The 16,526-nt window shown below is 42.4% G+C and overlaps 1 non-coding gene across 1 annotated transcript; it reads left to right on the forward strand.

Annotated features, from left to right (window-relative positions):
• The first annotated feature begins 312 nt into the window (after window positions 1-312).
• Window positions 313-384, forward strand: TRNAT-AGU. The gene has a single exon. It is a non-coding gene; the product is annotated as a tRNA-Thr (tRNA).
• Window positions 385-16,526: the final 16,142 nt, after the last annotated feature.

Genomic DNA, 16,526 nt, shown 5'->3' on the forward strand with positions numbered 1-16,526 from the left:
CGCCTCCATCTCCTCTCCTCTGCCTGAAGCCGTCCTACACACGACTGTCAGGTTCATCTGTCCTTAGCTATAGCTCTGGACACAGACGCAGGCCAAGACGGAGAGAGACGCGGACGGAGCTGTGGACGCAGGTGTAGAGGAGGCGCAGACATGCACAGATACAGCTCAGCGGGAGAGTCATGAGGTCGGGAAGAGTGCCCGATTTATTCTGTGTCCTTAGATCCTATCACAGTACCCGAGCAAAGGCTCAGAAAATACTGTGGAATTAAACTGAATGGACTATCATTTCCCCAAATCAAAAGTTTAAGTGGGGAGGGCATAGCTCAGTGGTAGAGTGTGTGCTTAGTATGCACAAGGTCCTGGGTTCAATCCCCAGTACCTCCATTTAAAAACTAAACCTAATTACCTCCCCCTCCCCAAAAAAAGCTTAATTAATTTTCTTAAACTTTTGGTGACTCCTAGCATATGAGAGAGTTAGGTTCCGAGCCCTCACATCAACAGTGGGCATGCGCCACCATCCAACTGCACCTGACCCTTCCAGTCTTAACTACCCCCAGCCTATATATTCTAGGCATACTTGAGTTTCTATGTTCCCTAACCTCCCCTCCTTGACGTTTCCTACCTCAAGGCCATTGTTCATGCCATTCCCTCCATCTAAAATGCTCTCAGTAGCCCCTTCCATGCCTTCTGAAACGTCATGGCCCATTTGAAATACCACTTCCTCCTTGAAGTGTCTCTTTTATTTCCTGCAAGAAATGTTATGTTTCTCTCCTCGGAACCCTTAGAGCTGTACACCTTTCTATGGCCTAATCTTCCTCTGAAGTAATAATTCCCTCTGCCTGAAATGCCCCTTCACCTTTTTCTTTCTCATGTTCATGGTCCAGTCTAATGCCATCTCCCCTGTGAGGCCTTCCCAGCTCTCTCAGGCTGAGTTAATCATTCCCTTCCCAATGCTTCTGGAGCACCTGAACATCCTTCATTAAAACACTGGCTATTGGTGTTATTAACCACCCTCCCCACAACTGTCAAGTCCCTTGAAGGTACAGATACCTCTTAGAGCTTTCTTTCTGGCTCCTACACAGCACCAGTCACCTAGCAGGTACTTGGTACCTGTTGAATGAACAGGCAAAAGATGATTGTTGAATGAATCACTGTACGATGAGAAAGATACCGTCCTCTTTGTGTTTCTTACAGGAAGTCTCTACCATTCTACCTGCTTTGACTTCTGTTACTGGTATGGCATTCACAGGATCACAGATTAGTCATGGGAGACCAGAATAAAGCTAACCGGCATGCAAAAATGTAGGAAAACACAGTAACAGACAATCCGATCTGAGAATGCAGATCTCACTGATGAGGGTAAGATTAAATTGTTTCCACCAAATGAGTCAATGTCAATAAGATTATCAATTTATTTGACAGAATAGTTGCAATGTTGCTCTTAAAACCCAACAAACTAGAATGCTATATTGGCTTAAAATATCACAATGAAAACAATGAGCGTATTTTGAACCCATGTTCTAGATCGGAAGTGCATTCATTATGAGGAACAACCTAGCTGACTTAGGACATACGACCAAAGAAGTGTGTATCTTTACCAGGAAGTCATCCCTGGGCAGAAACAGGTAAGAAACAGTCAAATGAGTGGAGAACATCAATCAGAAGAGAAACACAAAGACCTTATTTGCAGACATTTCTGCATCTCACCTCCCACCACTTGGGGCAGCGTGTTTTCTTGACCCCTTTTAGAGACAGGCCATTGAAAATCCAGTTATGTCACACATTCAAGGTCCCTAAACAGACAAATGGCAAATCTGTGGTTACTGCCTTCCATTTTTCTATAGAAGAATCCTAAGTTTTAGGCAAAGTTTTGGCCTTATCACCAGTCTCCAAATCTGTCTTTCTTCCTCCTGCCCCTGTGCCTTTGCCCCAGGCCCTCTCTTCTACCAGGATTCCCTTCTTAATATAACTTAACGAGCACTTCGGCAATTATAAGGTAAATCCTCCCCCAAATCTTTGAGGTTGGTGTCACCATGCCCATTTTACAAATGAAGCTAATTGTCATACAGCCATTGAACCAAGGTCAAAAGCTTTGGAGCAACCCTCTTCCAAAGCTGTTTTCAACATATTTTTGTAAACCCATTCCCATGGCACACCTCAAGATTCTCCTGAAAGCATCTTGACACCCCCCGCCTGCCTGTGAGAAGGAGATCCCTCTCTCCTCAACATGTCCATGGCCTGTGGTTACAGTGCTTTAGTCACAAGCAGTAATAATTAGCTGATTGCTCCTTTTCCTACATGTCTAGAGATGGCAACTTCTTGTGGGGTGGGCTTCTGTATATTTCTATCTTATCTACGAATTCAATGCTATTTCCCCTGAGAACCTTATTTCAAGTATTCAAGGAAGTCAGAGAAACCTAGGGTCATCTTCAGCATCCCTGGTCATAAGTTGATTACTTAAAACTACATAAAAACAGATGGCAACACTAATGTAATGCACTAATTATTGCCCCCCCAATCTAGCTTTCATAAAGTTACAGTTGATATTAAATTCATGGAAGAAATTTAAAGACCCCCAACATGACTAAACTGAGTAAATCTGTGGCCCACATTAGGCTGGAGGCCCAAGTCAAAAAGCTTTCCTACTCTTAAAATGTAACTCAGCTCAATCCCAGACACAGTCATGCTTAATAAACATGTATTTGATTGGTGGATGGAATGACACATGGAGACATTAACACACGAAGAATAGATGAATGAATACATGAAGAAATACAGCAATAATGCTTCTTTTTAGCCATGACTTCTGAGGAATATTAATAATAAATATGTAAACCAAACAAAATAATCCAAACAATGTCATCCCGGGTAACCTGTCTACAAACAAAGCGTAACTCTCATGATCTTTATAATTCTGTTTTGACAGGATGCCTGCTGTGTCTGAAATATCTACAAGCCTTTTGTTTGTAATAGCACCTTAACTGGATGATTTAAATGAGAGGAGATTGCTTTTAAATTTTTCTACAATTATTTAAATGCACATTTTAGTTTTCCTGAATTGTGCAAAAGCGATTTGGAAGATGAATTTCTGAAAATACCTGGTGGAATTTGCATACAGCAAGCATAATTATTATTGATATTTGCATAGTTTTCCCTGCCCACGTGCATGCACTATTACCAACTGCTTCACAAACCATGAAATTGCTGAAGAAGTCATTGTCAGTACACTATGGACTCATCAATAAAGGTTCAACCAAACAGAAGAGAAGCAAACTTTGGTGTTCAGTTGTGGAAGTGTGGTGTCCATTTTATTTATTTATGTGGGGCAAAATCCGCCAAGATAAATCCATACCAAAAGAATGTGGCAGTCTTTTGCAATAAAGATTAATGTTATTGCAAAGAATTCCTGAGATTCAAGAGAGACTGAAGAATCTGAAAACGAATATATGTATGTATATGCATGACTGGGACATTGTGCTGTACACCAGAAACTGACACAGTGTAACTGACTGTACTTAAAAAAAAAAAAAAAAAGAGAGAGAGAGAGAGACTGAAAGTACCATTGATAAGCTAGCAAAGTGAGAGGGCAGCGAGGAATGCTGGCTGGTAAAACAGTTAACACGTCCATGCTACAGAGGGGTAGGGTATCAGAATGCACTCAGAGGACTCCAGCATACGAGGTCAGAGAAAAATGAGCAGAAATTTGGACTGTGGGGAGTGCAAATGCTTGATGAATGTGTGAACAAGTGCTTATGGTAGGTTTTATGAAGGAATGTGGAAGACATGAAGGACATGTCTTTCCTTTAGTCAGCTTGGATGACAAAACCAACTGAAAGAAATTCTACGAGAAAAATAATAGCAAATACTTACACAACACCTATTACGGGTTGGGCACTCTTTAAATGTGTATCTATATTAACTTCCATAATTCTTACAGTAGTAGTCATTCATCCATTTAGCTCACCAGCACCTGTTGAACCCTTTCTTGTTTTGGATATACTGTAACAGACTGAGAGACTTGGGGTTCTTTGCCTTAAGTTGCTAGCAGTCTATGGCATGAAACAGACATGTAATGTGTATTTTTATCACAATGTTAAACATTTATGTGTTTACTGTATTTACTGTAGACATGAGGAAAAAAACAACACTCTGCTAGGGAACTGGTGGGAAGTTCTTAAGAGGAGACAAGAGCAAGGTTTGGAAGGATTAAACAGGCGGTTTTCAGATCCATAAGAAAGAAAAAGAATACTGGTATGCTGGGCATGAAAAACATGGTACTAGGTAGTTAAAAGCCTTGTCTATATCTCTATGACTATCTCATTGTAGCTGACAATCAGAGAAAAGGAAAAGACATAGATGACCTAGACTTTGGGTGCCATACAGGCAATATGGAGCCATTGAGATTTTAAACAATGAAATGACATGGATGGATTCCATTTTTTTTAAAGACCTCTCTAGAGATTCTATAGAGAATAGACTTACAGGGTTAATTCTAGAAGAAAGTAAGTTGTTGAAATTAGTAAAATGCAACCAGAGATTGAAATATCACATTGGGAGTGAGGCCCAAGAGGATGGGACAGATTCACCAGTGATGAATATGTAACTAAGACATCTACTGACAAATAATGGAATACAGACTATGTGTAAGGGGACCAAGATGTCAAGAAGACCAGACATCCCAAAATATTGTCTGCATGTTTCAGGCGATGTTTTGTCCTTAGCTACACTTTTAATTGTGATTTCTCTGAATCTATTATAAAATTAGTAGTTTCCAAACTTTTTTGATCATTCACCTATATCAGTAAAAAAAAAAAAAAAAAAAAATTGAATGCACCTCCAAAAACTGTATACTTACTAATTTATGTATTACCTATGTGTGCAATTGTCGCTGGCTGGCATCTCAAGGGAAGATTCATCACTAACGATAATAGAGGTAAATTCATATTCCAAGATTTCTTTGATCAATATTTGATTTGTACAGGCTTTACAACCTGTCCAGTACAGAGCCCACCATCCTTTCCCTCCACCCTCATAAGTATCTCCTCTCATGGCCAAACATACAGTCCTCCAGACTAGACACCGGGGAGCCTTCACTTACTCCTCATTCTTCCCTAAATCTATTCAATGTCTTTTTCAGTTATTTCCACCTTCTAAATACCTTGGCTATCGCTCAGCTTTTTATTCCTAAATGGCAGAACTAATTCAGCAGTGATTTCTTCCTTAGGCTGTGAACTAAATCAGCCCTGATTAATATGTTGGGGACACCCTTAGTGCAATGTAATCTTAAACAAGTTATTTAAGCTCAGTTTCCCCAGCTGTAAAATGGGGTAACAGAACATTTTTCATAGAGTTGTTACAGAAATTGAATGAGTAACGCATGCAGTATTTTTGTACAGCGAAGTCACATGGTAAGCGATTCATTTCTGTCAGCTACTATTACACTTCAGTCTCCCTGCTGCTAGCCTCAGATCTCACCTTCCAGCTCACCTCAGTAGTAATCTACCCACCATAGGTTGTGTAAAAGTGATTTCCTAAAACAAATTTGACCAAGTCACTATCATGCTTAACAGATTTCCCATGCCTCTCCAACTGCAAGACCAATTGAAACATTTTGTGAGACAAGAAAGGCCTTTAACAAGATAGCCTGTGTTTATATTTCCAATTCTGTGTCTGCCACTTAACATGCCCCTGATCCTACAGATGTACTGAAGTATTTCCACCGCTTCACACAGACCACCTTCTCTCCTTCCTCCGAGCCTTTGCAGTTGCTGTTCCTATGCACAAAATACCTTTCCCTTTCTGCCGTCACCATTCCTCCAACTATCATGTTGTAGCTCAGTCTTCAACATTCAACTCAAATGATGATTCTGACGTGAATCCTTTCCTGGTCCTTGTGCCGAAGGATGAAGTTGATTATTCTCATCATCTGTGATCCTAAGGCCCTTTTTCCGTTCCTCAGTCACAACACCCTGCACGCTGTACCACAGTTACTTCCTCTGCCCCCGTCCACAGCACCCTGTACCATGATTTACCCTGGAAGGTGTTTCCCCAACTAGGTGGTGCGCTCCCCGAAGGAAGGGCCTTAGGACCTAGAACAGCAGCATCGCGCCTAGTAAGGGCCCAAGGCAGGCTTGGAAGGTTTCCGGTTAACTGTATTTTCAGTGACTTAAATGGTTTTAGGGGTATGTGGGGTTTCCCCCCCGGAAACCTGCCACCACCCCAACGCCTCCACGATTATGTGAAGCCTTTGGCTTTACATTTTGAAGCCTTTCCTAATTAGCTGCCCACTGGCAGTGAGGGAAATTCCAAGTTTTCATCTAAGCACAGCTATGTGGTTAGAAGACAAACCGTACGGTGGGAAGAGCACAGACAGGGGACTCTGACCCCTGCACGGGGCTCCCTGGTCTGCTCGTTTTCAGCCGTTTGATTTTGAGCAAGCTACATTAGTGTTCTGAGTTTCAGTTTTCCCTTCTGTAAAACAGGAATAATAAACAAACCACAGAGGATTGTCTTGAAGATTCAATGAGATAATTTGTGTTATATATTTAATACACGTATAAATTTAATACATGATCAATAGTTGTTCTTGTTTTTATCACCCTCAAAATTCAATGAACATACAACACACCCATTAGGTTGGCTACTGTAAAAGACAACACAAGACACAATGTGATGGTGCAGCTGCCGTAGAAAACCACATGGCAGCTCCTCAAAAAATTAAACATAAAATTACCATATGATGCAGCACTTCCACTCCTAGGTATAAACCCAAAAGAACTGAAAGTAGTTGACCCAAACAGCTGTTTGTACATAAATATTCTTAGCAACTTTATTCACAATAGCCAAAAGGTGGAAATGACCCCAATGTCCATCAGTGGGTGAATAGATATACAATATGTGGCATATCTATATACCAAGGAATATTGTTCAACAAATATGAAGTCCACAGTATATGAGATACCTAGAATAGTCAAATGCGTAAGACAGAAAGTAGCATGGTGGCTTTCCAGCGCTGGGAGGAGGTGGAGAATGAAGAGTTAGCTTATGTAATAGGTACAGCGTTTCAGTTCAGGAAGATGAAAAATTCTGAAGATGGATGGCAGTGATGGTTGCACAACAGTTGGAAGGTACTTAGGGACACTAAACTGTCCACTTAAAAATGACTAAGATGGTATATTTTACGTGTATTTTACCACACAAAAAATTCAATCAACAAGATTTAATCAGATCTGCAAGAATAATTAAATAGTTCTAGCAAAACTGTGAATGTGAAGCCAAGAAGACTTCATGTTCCTTCAACTCTAATCTGATTCCTTTATCCCAGAACAATCCTGAGATCTGAAAGTCCTTATTTCCCATGGCCAAGTGAGTGCACATGCACATGTGTACACACACACACATGCACACACACACACACTCTGGGGCCCATGGAGACACAACCTGGAAACGGGGCTTGCCAGGATTAGGGAGCCAGGCCCAGCCCATGGATCACTCACCCAGAAGACAGCCCTCCACGGAGAGAAAGAACCTCAGAGTCCCCTCACAAAGAGGATAATAAATTCCGATTAGCCAAGGAAGCTCTGAGTCTAAATACCAGCAAAGCTCAGCCCCTGCGAGTGGGGACGAATTATCTGAAAGGTCATCCCGGAGACACTGAACAAAGGGCCTTGAGCAGCTGGGTCCCTTAATCTGAGGAAACACTGAAGCCTTTAAAGTAGCCAGAGGCAGAGCCGGAGAGATGGGAACGTGGAGAAGCCTTCTGAGCACAGGGAGGATTTAATAGGAAGGGAAACACAAACCCCACAGGAGGCTCCGGGCCCCGCCGCCATCGCCTCCCTTGGCCAGGCTGAGGGCCTCTGGAAGGAGCTGCCGTCACCTGCGCTAGGCTGGGATGGACCTTTTTGGCCCTGTGTTCAAACAGAATGGCTCTGATCTCAGCGATTAAAAGCTTCAAAACCACAAGTCTCAGGGAGGGAACAGGCTCAAAGGAACAGCCTGCCAGACACCCCTGTTCACTCTGTTCCAGGCTGTGGGCTGCTGACAGAGCCCCGTCTGTCTCCAGAAAATTCCAGAGGCCTCTCAGGAATCTAAAGCCAGGCCTCTTGCCTGAGTCCTGTTGTCACAACCCCAGAGTTTGAAAGATGGAAAGCTCCGTGGGAGGGCCAGGTGGCGGCAGGAAGTGGCCCGCTGGCCTGCAGCCATTCCCAGCTTCCAATAACCCTCTGTCTGGAAAAAATTGAGGGAAAGAGAAGGAAAGGGGCATCAGAACGTGGGTGAAAAACCGAGCAGATGACCCCCTCTGGCACAGAGGGCATGCAAAGGGTACAACGGAGTCAAATAACCAAGTCCCTCCAGGAGCCGGGGACCAGCACTGGCATGGACGGAGCCAAGGACTGTCCAACAAGAGAATGAAACTCACATCATGGGCCAACTGCTAAACAGAGATTTTTCTCGTTGGTTTTAATCCTCACAACAACTTTGTGCAGGAGGTGGTGGTGTCCGCATTTTACACGAAACAAAAAGGCAGAGCCAAAATTGGAACCTACATCTGGATGGCTCTGAAATCTTCCCCACTCTACCATGCTGCCCCTAAGTTAGGTCCTTCACAAATATTAGCTTCCTATGCCTTGCAAATTGATTCTAATTCATATATTTGAGGCTTAGTCGCTTGCCAAATAGCACGCCGTGAGTGAGTGACGGAACCGGGACTGGAATTCATTTCTGACTGATTCCAAAGTTGATGTTCCTTCCTCCATGCCTCATATATCTTTAGTTAAAATAAAATAATCCTGTGGCTTCTTGCCAATCAGCAAACATTTTGCTCCCTCACTCTTGAAGCCTAAGCCCTTTAGAGAGTAGCTCAGTAATTGTGCTGCCCCCGTGCCCCCGAAGTCACAATTTACTGCAGAATGAGGTGATATGAAACGAAACAGACACACCTCCCCGGCCAAAGAGAGGCTGTCTGGAAGGTACAGACCTGATGACTTTTATTGAGAAAATCTGACGCTTATTTCAGTATAAAAAGTGGTGGAGGCAGCGTGTATTTCAGTTGATACGTGTTTAGTTCCCACTCTGGTAGATTATTCTGGTGTTTTGGTTTTGGTGAGTTAAGAGCTAGTGGGCTTGAGTGATGGAGAGGACCAATAATTAAAGAGAAATTAGCTATCATTATCTAAAGGAATAAAATTGGGTCTCCCGTCTGCAGTTTATGTGGCCCTGGTAATACAGGTATCCTTCCTCTCTTTAGACTTCCATTCTGTCAATATTTCATAGGAAACATATGCATATACAATCAGATACTTCTCTCAGTCTCTTGGGGGAAATGTTGCCAAGAGCAGGAACATACAAATTGAGAGGAACGGAATCCTCTAGGATATTGGCTTAACACCTTTCAGTTTCAGTCAAAATGACAAAGACCACTTTACAGATTATTCAGACCTAATGGGCAGAAAATAGTTAAACCACAAAGGCTTTGAAGAGCCCCCTCGAGCTGCTGAAGAACCACCCTAGGGCCAGTCAGCACCTGTGAGTACCAGCCTTGCAGTAGAGATGTCCATGGTAAAGAAAGCTTTCAGCACAGCAGCACTATACACAGTAGCCAGGACATGGAAACAACCTAAATGCCCAATGACAGATGACTGGATGAAGAAGCTGTGGTATATCTATACAATGGAATACTACTTAGCCATAAAAAAGAAAAAAATAATGCAATCTGCAGCAACATGGATGGACCTGGAGATTGTCATTCTAAGTGAAATAAGCCAGAAAAAGAAAAATACCATATGATATCACTTATATGTGGAATTAAAAGAGACAAATGAACTTATTTGCAAAACAGAAACAGACTCTCAAAGAACAAATTTGTGGTTACTATAGGGGAAGAGGGGTAGGAGGGGATAAGTTGGGAGTTACAGATTCACAGACACTAACTGACATATATAGAATGGATAAATAACAATGTTCATGCTGTATAGCACAGGGAACTATATTCGGTATCTTGTAGTAACTTATGGGGAAAAAGAATATGAAAATGAATATATGTATGTTCATGTATGACTGAAGCATTCTGCTGTACACCAGAAATTGACACAACACTGTAAACTGATACTTCGATAAAGTATATATATACAACACACACACACACACAAGAAAGCTTTAAGGACGGGAAGTCTTCCATTGCAAAACTAGCAGTTCCAACATTATGAACAGTAGATATTCTGAAAAAGTTCCTTCCATAGATGTTTATAAACATTAGATAAAATACAACATACGTTTATTTAGATGCATGGCACAAAATCGTAAGAAAGAAATCCTTAGAGGTCAGAAACGAAGAAGAAACTCAAAAGCAAGGTTGTAGGCATGTCTGCTGATGCTGTAGCTGCCCTGAGGTGGCCAGGGGCCAGCACACGCACTCTCAGTAATCCAGGGGCTTTAGTTTTAATGCACATGCTGTAATAAGACAAGAGGTCTTGTGCTCACGCAAGGTGAGAAGAATCAGAACTTAAGTCACTTGCAAAACAACAGGATCTATGAAGAATAACACATACAATAAAAGGATAAATGAGATATAATCTGCCTGTCCCTAAAGAGAGAGGACAAGAAACCCTATCTCCCTCAAACAGCTTGCACTCAGGAAAAATAGCTCCCTGAAATGTGTAACCACCACCTTGTACCACGTGTATTATCTGGGGACTTTATTTTACTCATTATGATCCTGAAACCTCAAAGCTGGAATATTATATAAAATAGGTTCTAGACTTCCAATACCCCTGGAGCATATAAAAGAAGAAAACACCACCACTCTTATGGGCAAATATCCTCAATCAAAAGTAAACATGATTTCCATAAAGATCCTCTCAAGATGAACTCTCAATCCAAGACTAAAAACATACCTAAAACTTGATCTATGGTGTTAGCAAAAACAAAAATAGTAGAATTAAGCCCTAAAGAACTCAGATAATCATTTCATAGATACTATAAAACAAGTATATTAAATAGTTGCAAGGTCTACAAAAGAGATCTCCCCAAAATGAGACACTCAGAAAAAAAAAGAGCTACTTTCAAAAGTACGAACTACAACTTTCAGAAATGAAAAATACAGTCATTGAAATTTAAAAATCCAGTAGACAGTCTATAACTAAAGAGAGACCTTGTGAACCAACTGATAGATTTCAGGTCATAAATTGAAGCCACTTGGCACAGTGGACAGAGCATGGACCTAGGGGTCAGATGGGCTTGGCTGAATTTTGCAGAACAGGTGCCACATAAAATCAAAACACAGCAACTAGTTAGTATGAAGTGCCTATTATGCACAAGGCACTATAACAAACACATTATACATTATTTCATGGAACGCTTACAATAATCCTATGAGATGGGAATTATCCTTTCTACTTTACAGGTAAGAAAATTGAGACTTAGAAAGAAAATACCTTGCCCCTACATTATGCCAACAATTTGAAGAGCTGGGGTTCAGACCCAGGTCTGCCTCATTCCAAAGTCCACTGTCCTAACCACTAAGATTTATTGCCACCCCATTAGCTTCAAATCCAATTCAAATCAGCTGTGTAGGCTTCTGCTGCCTGGGAAAAACAGTATTTTATTACGAACTTTTCTCAGATTGAAGACCTAAGAGAGCCTTTCCAGAATATAGTTCATATACTCTGGTAACAGCAGAGTTTGATCTACAGCTCAAAATGCAGGCCAGGGGACTGTGGAAGACTTGAGGGCTAGGTGGGCATCTGGTGTCAGCACAGGCAAAGGGTAAGACCAGAAGTCCTATAAGTCCGGGAGGCTCAGGCGGATCTAAGAGTCTGAGAAGTCAGTAAAATGCGGGATGACTGGGATGACTCTGAAAGTCAAGGCTAGCAAAGATTCCAAAATGTGGTCATTCAGATGATTAGATCACTATTACCAAGGTGCAGTCCTGACCTGGATCAGGAATGAAAGTTATCTTTTTTCTGTTGTCTTATTCTGTTATATTTCCAACCGAAGGCTGGCAGCTGAGCCCCCAGAGGAAGCCTGAAAAGGAAAGATGACCCTTGCCTCTGTGCCAGAGACCAAGGCTGAAGAATCATCAGACGCTTCCTGACGTGCCCCAGCCCAGGTTACATCTCCAGAAGATAATCCCTATTAGCACTTTGTGCAGGCGACCGTATTACCGAAGTTTTATACAAATACTAAAGCTGACTAGAAGCATTTCCAGGAATAGGTATTTCATATTCCACTCCTAGTTTCTCAGTAAACAATTACTAAACATTTCTAAGAAACAAAAGCAAATTGCTGGAGACCTTGCAGAAAATGCTTACATCAGTAACGTAAATGTAATGCACATAAACAGAAGTCAAAGCTAGAAGAATGTATGCTGTCATCATTTGTTTTCACGACATTTAGATAGTCTTGCTCCAGAATGGTTAGCAAGACTTGAAATAAGATAGGCTGGGACCTGGGACCCGCTACCTGAGGGCTTGCACTTGCTCCTGAACAAGCGCCGCCCCCAGCAACTGAATACAAAGAAACCACCAGGGACTAAAAGTAACTAAACGCAGGCACCTTGGGGCAATTAACAAGATAAAAAAACGCCACAAACCAACCAGCGTTTCCAAAGTGCCCGGGAACAAAAGCAGGGTACTGCGCATGATCCCTGCAAGCAGCACCACCAAGGGGGTGGGCAGACCACTTAAGCCATCCCTCCACCTGGACCCACTTATCAGCCCTTGCCCTCCCCCTATTTAAGGAACCAGCCCCACCCTCCTTGGAGAACAAGGGCACCTGTTTCTGGTTCTTGCTCCCTCCTGCTGCAGCACAAGTCCCAATAAAGTCTTGCCTGAATTTCTCAGCTGGCCGCTCATCGATTTCTGTTGATTAAAGGGTCCAAGGACTCGGGCCCATAACATACTTTGCCTAACTAAAAGGCAGGATAGCTGGGGCAGTTTGGGAGTAGGGGGAGGGAGCGCTTCTGATGACATGCAAAACAAGTGCCATTCGTGCAGTTTAACTGAGCGTACCCCACGCCTCAGGTCCAGTTGCATGGGGAAGTTAAGTTCAAGCACTGGAAAAGCCCCCCTGCAAGTGTGACTACCAGGGTTTCAGGGGTGGCAAGCATCCCCTGACCTAGATTATTAATCAGCGTTGGAATGATCCCAGGTGAGAAATTTCTCCTGAAATGCCCATCTGAAATCTGTTTGAGGGAGTGGCCTCTTTCCTCAATGCAGTACAAGATGTGTCTAATAAACCCAAACATCACTAGTTTCTCATAAGGCAAAAGTAGGTAAACTTAGATCTGTTTGGCAATTAATGTTCCAGTATTTTATCTTATTTGAAATGACCTGGATAATCAATAAATTCCTAATCATTTAATTCAGCAAAACTAAAAGTTTCAAATAATGAAAATCTGGAGACATAGCTTTGGATAGACATTCCCCATATTTCTTTACAGTTATTCCTTTAGAGTTTACCTAAAAACTCTAATTTACTTAAAAGTTTCATCATATCAAGTTACTTTCCTTGTTGATAAATGTTATAACAGTAACAATATGCACTTACTGACTTTCAGTACAATAAAAGTGTGATACCTAATACTGACGACTCTTAAAAACATGTCTATATTAATCAAACTCACAAGATTAAACTAGTTTTAATACTAGATATTAATCATTTCATTCTGGGTAGTTTCTTTTACATTGCTGAGAATTTACATGAGTGCTTAATTTCCTCTAAGCCAATTAAATACAGCTCTTTTACAAATTAATTTTTACATAAAGACAGAGCCAGAGATCTCATAGTTTTCCTGCTTTAGTTTAAAAAGGCCTCTTCTGGGGTGGATATACCTCAGTGGTAGAGTGCGTGCCTAGCATGCACAAGGTCCCGGGTTCAATCCCCAGTACCTCCGTTCCTCAACCCATCCACTGGAATCTCAGGGACCACAGGTGGTCAAATTAGCTTCCAAGAGCCCAGCCAGAAACGGTTACATTTTAAAGGCGCAGGGAGAGAAACACAAGCCACCCCGCCTTTCTTTTTTTCTCTTCTTTAAAGTCCTACTAAGTAACCAAGGCCGGACTCTAAGGCAAGGTGGACTGTGTTTGCATTTCAAGGCTTAGAAGTGCTCCACCCGGGCGCAGAACTGCAGCAGGAATTCACAGGAGCGACTGGACACACAAAACCACATAAAACTTTTAAGTTCCTTTCAAGTTCACTGCCCAAGACTCAACGCGTACCAACTACAGAACCTTAAACTAAAGATAAAACGAGAAACAGGCGGTCTTACCGTGCGGTGGCCTCTGGAGGACTCCGTCCAGCCCCAGTTCTCTCTCAACTGGCCCTTCTGCCCACCAGAGTTGGGAGCACAAAACAGGAAAGTACTGGGGGGTCGTGAAAAGGTGACCCAACAGAGCGTCTCCAGGATGAAAGGGAGCGGGAGCGAAAGCAGGACACTGCGCGTGACCCTGCACACGGCACCACCAGGGAGGTGGGCGGGCCGCCTAAGCCACGCCCCTCAGCGGGACCCACGGGTCAGCCCCTCCCCTCGCCCTATTAAAGGAACCAGCCCCGCCCTCCCCCGAGAGCGAGCAAGGGCACCTGTTTCTTGTTCTTGCTCCCTCTAGCACCAGCATGAGTCCCAATAAAGCCTTGCCTGAATTTCTCTTCTGGTCTCTTGTCAATTTCTACTAATTAGAGTCCAAGGACCTGGGTTGGTAACAGAATTATTTATGATTATAATGATAATAGGAACATAGTTTTAAAAGTTCTTCTCTCAGTGAGTCCCCAGGCCTCTGGAGTCAATACCATTAGCTCTAATTTACATTGGGAAAACTGAGGCAAGAGTACTTAATGGGAATAGCCCAAGGTCAAATAACTCACAAGTGACAAGCTGACTCTGAACTCGAGGTTCTCTGATTCTAAATCCTATACACTTTCCCATATGTCTTGGTTAGCTGACTTAAAGAATGTACTTGCAGAAATGGTTTAAATGAATCCTATAAGGTGAAATGTATCAAAGGATAAATTTAGGGAACTTCCTGAACGCATGCCCCAAATATCCATCAAGTAAGCATAGGAGAGTGTGCCAGCAGGTCATCGAGGACGTATCCCTAGTAGGAAGCAGAGCATAAACAGCACAAATTAATATACATGACATGAGCCCGAACGCTGGCCCCTTAGGAAATCATAATACCTCAGGTGACTCCCAGAATACCTTACTCCTTTTTGGGTTTCTTGCTGTAAGAGGAAGGTGGATGAAGTGGAGGATTTTCCCCAAACAGTAAACAAGATGGTAAACGGTCAAAACGATGGAAGAGTGTCAAACAATGAAAAAACTCAACATGTCTCATTTAGAGAATCCACGATAAGAGTTTAAGACATTCCCACCCCCAAACAAATGTGGAAACTCCAGGACTTTTAGAAAGAAGAGACTTACCTCTGGGATACAGTACTAGACTCTGGAATGATGCCTGTCTGGTCTGAATCCTATTTCTACTGACTTACCAGCTCTGTGACCCTGAGTGAGTTACCTAACCTCTCTGTGTCTCAGTATTCTCATCAAGAAAATAGGACTAATAATAGTACCTTCCACGTAGGATTACTTTGAAGATTAATTGAGTTAATAAAATTGATAAATTTAACACAAATTATTGCCACAGCAGAGTATAAATCTCATTATATATATTTCTTACAGATAAGGTAATTATGGTTTTATTGTTTTGGAATTTTTTTTTCATTATATATTATTTGCTGTTGCTGCTATCCCTTCTCCAGTTATGAGTCTCATGAATTTCCTAAGAGCACCAATCTTCCCAGCCAGGATGTCAGCATGGAGATTGCACCCTACTTCCTGAGCTTTGGGGAGCCCACATTAACCTCAAGTGAGTTTTCCATTTGCATGAAGCGCTCTCAATGCCTGGAGCATGTGGACCATGATCCAAAGCAGCCCAAAGAACAGAAATGGCTTTAAAACACAGCCCCCTAGATTTGTCATCTTCTACTTCCTAGCTGTGTGATCTAGAGCAAGTTACTTAGTCTCTAAGATCCTCGATTGTGCCATCCACAAAATGCCCTTTGGGAGTGAAGATGACTGAGAACATGTAGGTGGTTGTTCCCAGCATCATGCCTGGTATGAGATAAATGCCCAGGACGTGTTATTTTCTTTCCATAAACTCAAGAGGAGGAGCTGTGACAATGTGATTGTTCTGGAATAAGCTCACTGAGTCAAACAGGTCCTGAGCACCATGATGCTAGAAACACAGGGATGAATAAAGTATGACCTCCAATCCTGAAAGTGCTCATGGTCTGGAAGAAGAGGCAGTAGAGAAACAAGCAAGGCCTTAGTAGCGTGGCAGGTGCTAGTGACCTGAGCCAGGATGGGGTCCCATGTCGGGGTGAGAGGCAGCACTCACACTGTGTGACCTGAAGTGTAAGCAGGAATTGGAGTAGCAAGTAGAGCAGTCTTAAGTAACAGATGGAGAGAGGAGATTCAGAGTTATCTAAAGGAGTGTGTGTGTGAGTGTGTGTGTTTGGCTGAATCCATATTT

Source organism: Camelus ferus, chromosome 4 (genome assembly GCF_009834535.1).
Source record: "Camelus ferus isolate YT-003-E chromosome 4, BCGSAC_Cfer_1.0, whole genome shotgun sequence".
Classification (NCBI taxonomy): domain Eukaryota; kingdom Metazoa; phylum Chordata; class Mammalia; order Artiodactyla; family Camelidae; genus Camelus; species Camelus ferus.